The sequence below is a fragment of the Mchenga conophoros genome, linkage group LG10, assembly GCF_057382185.1.
Source record: "Mchenga conophoros isolate Kocher_MC1m ecotype Shallow Benthic linkage group LG10, M_conophoros_male_GT1.1, whole genome shotgun sequence".
Classification (NCBI taxonomy): domain Eukaryota; kingdom Metazoa; phylum Chordata; class Actinopteri; order Cichliformes; family Cichlidae; genus Mchenga; species Mchenga conophoros.
The window spans coordinates 35,405,096-35,412,498 of record NC_140535.1 but is presented as its reverse complement, the minus strand read 5'-3'; positions in this window follow the sequence as shown (position 1 = coordinate 35,412,498).

Sequence of the window (7,403 nt, the reverse complement as noted above, 5' to 3'; positions counted from 1 at the left end):
TAATGATCTTTTTATGGATGCTGCACAAACATTTCATTATGTGTAGACTTGTTTTACAAAGTTGAACTGTGGACAGATGCTATCAGGGAAAGTTTGATGAATACAAAGTGGAATTGGTCAGTTTACATTTGTTGTTCAATAAAGCTTTATGAAGCTGAAGTGGCATTTGGTTCACACGAGACAGTCTGAAGAATTAAAAAGTATTATTTCTGTAAAATTGCAGTAGCTGACTGACATACCAACAGCTGTGTGATCAAGACCTGTGGCAGCACATCACTGTGCTAAGGTGAATTTCAGGTTCCTACAAAATGAGCTAGAGCATCATCAAAATCCACATACAGTAAATATAGTGATAACAGAAGCCCCTACGGTGCCAGCAAGAGAGCATCGAGGTCATATTCATCAAACTAACAGTTGGTTTTAAACCGCACGATAAAATTTCATTGTGAATCTGAAGCTCGAGAACAGTTCAATTTAATTCAATTCAATTATATTCATATAGCGCCAAATCACAACAAGAGTCGCCTCAAAGCGCTTCATAGATACAGAGAAAAGCCCAACAATCATATGACCCCCTATGAGCAGCACTTTGGCGACAGTGGGAAGGAAAAACTGATTTGAGCTGATTGTTGGAATTTGGTGCTCTGTAAATAAAACTGAATTGAATTGCATTCATGTTCTGCTGTCAATATGTTGATATTTCTTTTGAATTATGAATTATTCATTGGTGCCTGGCTTCATTTGCATCTGTTCCAGGTTTTCCAGATGACAAACGTTCGGCTTCTTCCAGCTCTCAGACCTCTCTCCAGTTCTTTAGTCTGCATTTCATTGGAACTTCAGCAGAGTGAGAAGAGGGAACCGTGAGACAGAGAGCTCAGTTTGTATTCGCAATGTGTGTGTGTTATGAACACCACTGAACTATAACTTTATTAGTATTGTCATACATGAACAACAGGTGACCCCAGTTTCAGGAAAACACTGGAGATCACATCATAAATTAACAATAAAGCAACAACAACATATAAGCGTGTGGGACAGCAGGAGGCTGAAAAACTCCTAAGTTGACTTCTATAACTAGCCTTGTGAGGGCGCTACTGGCAACATGTTTTAATAGGTTACAGAGATACCTGAAGGTGCTTTTGTCATACGACACACGGCAGCTGCAGTCCTGACCCACTGAAACTAATCAAGTGAATCATTAGAAGTTGACGTAATCACACTTTTCTGAAACATTTAATAGAATGTAAGCAGAGGTGGAAAGCATTCTCAGACGGGCGATTATAATGTTCACAGGGAGGTGTGGGTCACACATCAGTGTGGTGCACACATGTGGTCTCAATTACCCCGTCTGAGATTCCTGAAACACTTCCCAGACGGAGGGAAAAGGACAGAAAGTTTGTGAGCAAAGCTTGAAGAAGTGCTCGTTGTGTGTGATGTCCTTGTTGTTCTGGACTAAAGTTTCTGAGGCTACGTCCACACTAATGCGTTTTCCTTTGAGGTTGCAGGTTGAATCGTCTTGTGTTTCACGCATGCGCAGGACTGGAACGTAAGTGTTTGAATGTGGATGTGCAACTCTGTGAAAACGACTGAAAATGCTAGTGTGGACGTGGAGTTTTCAAATCTATCCGAGTTAGTGTGGACGTAGCCTTAAAGCTGCAGGATGCTGAGGAGAAACACTGACATGACTCCATCAGCTCAGTTCACAACATTTTAAATGCAGTAATGTAAATGAGTACATTTGTACTTTAATGAAATGCTGATAATTACTCTGCAGTCCAGACTCACCAGCCAACACCTCTGAGTGTCCATCAGAGGGCGACAAACACTCAGTGATATCCGCCAGAGGCAGCAGAGGAACTTCAGCTCACATGTGGTGTAACAGCAAAGCGCACACGATCACTTTAAATGCAGCTGCAGACGGTCTAATTGTAATCTGATTACATATCATGTTGAAATTCAGATTGGTGTCAAACAACATTTTAAATGTTTACATTCTGAGCCTCAATATTTTTCTACTGAAAATCAGCTAAATCAGTCTCAGTGGGTGGACCCAGAACCAGATCCGCTGAAGGAATCCGAGGCTCTGTAACAGGGCAGTTCCCAGATGGATCAAGGATTCACACTGGATCCGGTTTAGCGTGACTCATTTTCCAGATTACCCCGGATAAACCCCCGTATCATAGCTGCTGATTTTGTCCACAGTCTAAAATTAAACTGAAACATCTCAAATCTATCTGTCCAACACACAGACAGCTCTATAGTTCAATGTTTATTTTAACATGTTTGCTTTTACTTAAGTCTTGAAAAAAATTCTGCTTCTTTCTTCCATCAGTGTGAAACGGTCACTATCATTGGCCTGGTGTGTCCGTATCAGTGAAGACTGAGATTAGATTAAAGATGAAATCAGATTTATCTTCTAAATCTTACTAATTGTTTCCATAATGGCAGAAATAACAGAGTGCGATTAAAAAAAAGAAGACGACCTTTTTGCAGTTCATCATTTCTCCCCTCCTAGTATCACGAGCATATTCATATTCCTCAATCCAGTGGATTAAAATGGACGTTCTGGCCTTTACTTATCTGTTGCCATGGTGAGTCATGCTCTTCTGATGATGGCTAATTGTCAAACTAACTCTGACCGAACTAAAAACACTGACTTGGCGATCTCGGATATAATAAACTTGAGTTTGTGAACCTGCTTCCTGGAGCAGAGCCCTGATTATTCTGTCAGTTTGCTTCATTTTGAAATGATTGTCTGTCCTTTTGTGTGTATTTAACTCTCAATTGTCATTTTTTCCAAATGTAAAATTAAAAGAATTTAATGTTTTTCAATGATATTTTCTGTAAATTGAAAGTAAAAATTCAGCACAAGACAGAAGTAACCAGAGTCCTTCATGAGACTGATGAATGAAGCGATTGCATAAACGAAGGCTGTGACAGAGAACGACGTCGGATTAATGTTACATACTGTTTACTCAGGAAGTCAAAGGGAGCCGACGCGTTACAACATCAGCGTGAGAACAGAACAGGCGCTTTGGCAAAGCACACGGCAGGTGGATGTACCCACAAGCTGATTGCAGGCGAGGGTTCAGGTCTGCTGACACCTGGGATCTAGATAGATATCAGATAATGTGGGAAAAGACGTGGCAGTGAAATTAATTTGTGTTGTTAAAACATGTTGGACACGAAGATCCAACATGGTTTTTTTTTTGGTAAATCCTGATATCCTGAAAAGTTTTTTTTATGATAGAAACCTTGAATTTTGTTGTCCTTCTCCATCTGACAAACAGTCTTTGGGAGTCTTTGCAGCCTTTGAACCCATCTGTCACTTTCTGTGAATTTAAGCTGTCGCTCGTGTTTTGGTTCAAAGACCTCATGGAAGAATTCAGGAGGAAACGACACCTGACAGGAAATCTGCTGAAGAAGGAGGTTGGAGGTCATGTTTATACTCGAGTGAAAGCTGCCATGCTTTTTTTATTGCTAAGGGACAAAAGTTCAGATGGAGGGGTAGATTGTCTTTTCTACAACCAGGAAGCTGCAGCTGTGACATTCCCGATACTGGCATAAAACTATAATAAGCAGCTGTGCCTCCTGTCTCGACCCCTTCTTCCTTTAAAAGGCTCCGTTTATTCCAAAAAGTGGGAATGCTCAACTATAAGTTAAGTATATAAATAAATAATCATAAAAAAGTCAAAACAACTGGAGAAAAGCAAAGGTACTCATGGTGAAGGTAGCAGAGCATCCCAGGATTAGAAGAACCCAAAGATCCGACAGAGACAGAGAAATACTGAACCCAAAAGTAAAACAAACAGTATTAAAATGCTACAAAGTCCCCGATCAGTGAAAATGAAAATAAAAGCCTTTAAAATAGTTTCATTTAAAAACAAAAAAGTTAGATTTCACATGAACAAACTGAAAATGAAAAAGGTATTAAGATTTTAAATTCAAATTTAATTTGACCCCAAAACAAAAGAAAAAAAATCAACTGCCGAATAAATTCTTTACAAATCCTACCATGTGGATTCATGGATTTTTTTTTCACATTCTGTCTCTCACAGTTGAAGTGTACCTCTGGTGCAAATTACTGACCTCTGTCATCATTTTAAGTGGGGGAACTTGCACAATCGGTGGCTGACTAAATACTTTTTTGCCCCACTGTAACAACCTGTTGTGTAAAGAATATAAGGAGGTTCACATAACACAAATCAAAAATGCTGATCCAGCAGTTTGAAATCATCACTGTTCAAAAAGTTTGTATTTCTTTTTTTAGCGTGTGGTGAGCACGTTCTGCTGAGCCTTCATGAATGTCTACGATATGAACCGTGGTTCAAATTACAATTTGCTTTCTCAAAATCTACAAAAGCAACAGAGCCCAGATGAAGATGGAGTATTTTGGAGCTGTCGGTGCAGTTTTGTGGTGGTGCTTTAGCTCTGACAGCACAATGTCTGTAGGAGAAAGCTCACTTCCTCCTCTGTGTCACAACATCATGATGAAACAGACCTTTAGCCTGAAAAACTGTTTCCTTTTTGTACAGCGCTACAATGTAAGAGGATGAAAGCATGCTGCATCAGTTTAAAAGACAAAAGAGTCACTCTTTAGGTTTGGCATCGTGGCTCTGTTCTGGGACCCGTCTGTGCTCTAACTCGTCATTAGGAGTGAGAACGTGTTGGTCTGTGCTTCACATCTAAGCCTAGAGCAATAAGACGAGCAGCGAGACCCCCCACAGGCCAGGCCCACCACATTTCTACTTTACTGATGATATTCATGGAGATTAAGCAGGAGAGATGTTCTCCTCTTGTTTTTCATACTTCCCACACAGAACTGGGGCCCACAGACTGACTTTGAGTTTTTACATTTGAAAGAGTTGAGATGTTACCAGTTAGTCGGCGCTATAAAAAAAAAACATATATTTTGCTATTGATGTAAAGGATGTCTCATCAGATCTGTGATGGCTCTGCAACTTCATTAGCATTAGAAAAATACTACCTACTAACAAAACTAGCTAATAATGATGAAGTGTGTTTAGTTCAGTGACAGCATGGAAGGAGGAGCTAGGGTAGAGGGGGGTTGCAAAGGGGCTTGCAGATGTAAAAAAGCTGAAGAAGTTTAAATATGGAGGAGATTTTATACTGCTGCTGAGGTCTATCAGCTGAAACACTACAGAAGACTGTTAACATATGAATACAGCCTGGACTTCACTGTTGGGCTTTTTCTCCTTCTTTGGTTTCTTTTCTTGAGCTCACTGTTGGTCACACAGATGAAACTTGGATGGATTTTTTCAACATGCTTTTTTCTGGTGCTGAACCAAGTTTGCCTTTGAAAGTATGAATCACATTGCACTTCCTGGAGAGCCCTACATTGAAATGGGAGCTATCACAGAGCTTTGATTGTTCCTGTTTCCAGGAGTATGTCTGTGTAGGTTCTCAGGTATCCAGGTCATAGTAACCTAAGGAACTTGGAAAGGAAAGCGACTGAAACTTAATTTTCTTGAAGACGTTTCATCTGAGAAGCGTCTTCAGTTCTAAGATGAAATGGTGGAGAGTCCCAGATATTAAAGCCTGGTGGGAGTTGCCACTTAAAATGGTTGTTGATCCACCATTGATCATAGAATAGAATAGGATAGAATAGCCCTTTATTGTTATTGTACATGTACAACACAATTATGCGTGCCCCAGGCAAACTCTGCAGGAGTAAAAAGCAGAATATAAATAATAAAGACATCAGGAATAAATTGCAAAAAGAAGAGAGATGTACAGTCAAGACGAATACATACAAAACAAGAGAAAGGCACACAATGGAGAACAAAGTGTTTGGAAGCAGTGCAAAAAGACCTGAGTTCAGAGTCAGTGTGTGAGTGGCCTGAGTGACAAGGGTTACTCAGACCATGGCTCAGATAATGTGGGACCTGATTGATCTGCGGTGCTGTCCAGAGGGCAGCGGCTCAAACGAGTGGCGGCCGAGGTGCGAGGGGTCACCTGCGATGGCCCTGGTTCACCTGAGACAGGAGGATCTGGCGATGGCCTTCAGGGGTGGCAGAGGGCAGCCATTGAGTTTTTAGGTGGTGTTAATGACCCTCTGCCCGGCCTTACTGTTCTCAGTCATGGCCCCTGAGTACCAAAACCCATGCAGGAGGAGCACGCTCTTCACTGAGGAGCTGTAGAAGGCCAGCAGCAGTTCCTGGTCCAGGTTCTTCTTCCTCAGAGGTCTGGGCATTCCTCGCTGCACTGTACAGCAGACACCACATTGTTAAGTTTGTGTTTAGGAGTTTTGTCTTTGGGATGAACCAGTTTTTGTCTGAGTGTGTGGCTGGATCTAAAGTACACTGTGATGTTGTGCTTGGAGAAGACTCTCCTGGGTTTGTCTGACAAACTTGCTGCATAAGGGATAACAGTGTTGTTCACTTTGTCCTTCTTTTTTGCTGCTCTTTGTCTCGTTGTGTTTTTGTGGTTTTCTTGCTTATTCATGTTTCTTTTCTTATTTTTCTCTTATGGGATATTTTCGCCCGTTTAGCCATTTTCGATCTCCTTTTGTTGAATTTGTATCGTGTTGTTCTGGCTTTGCATCTCTTTCTTAATGTTTTTTTTTCAGGTTTATATGTTTTTCTGTGGTCGGGTGACTCACCAGCTATGTTCAGGCCAAACTGTTGCAGGCATTTTAGATAAACTTAGAAACATGCCGCAGAGTCTGCATTTCTTCTCTGTTGTTTTTGGACTTTTTGTATATTTTTAGTATCTTTTCTTGGTTTTCTTCATGAATTTCTTCACAGCTGTTTTCAGTCATTTCTCACGTCTCAGTTAGTGTTCATGTTTCTTTGAGTTTATTGACATTTCGATGTGAAATATTTACCCTGTATTGTGAATTGCTGCACTGAAGTGTGATGCCGCATGCTACGCCTTTGCACATACCTGTTGTGTGTTGAAGTAGGAGCAGCACACATGTTTGAGCCTGCAGCAGATACACCATCAGTACTCCAACTGTCACAGACTTTCAGCCAATGACATCTTAAAGCTTCTGCCTGAACTTGCCTGTTTGTGCAGGTGGTCCGACCTCAAAGCTGGAATGTTTTATGAAAACTTGATGAGGAGCTCGATAAATCTGTCAGTTGGAAAGAATGCCTGTTTAGGCTTCAGGAAATTTGGTCACAGTTTGACAGATCTGCTAATGTGTGTGTGCGCGCGAGCGACATTTTTGTTTTAATCTGAATTTCAGATCACCTCCTGTGTTTAATGGTGGCATCTGTGGTGCAGTGATCTGGATCCAAACACTGAAAATGCTGAAAGCATTAATGTGAAATGTTTTAACCGAGTTTTCATATATACATTACATATAGATACCACATTTAGTTTGATTTTCTTTTCTCTATAACACTGTCTTCATGTCTTCAACATATTTTTTTTAATAT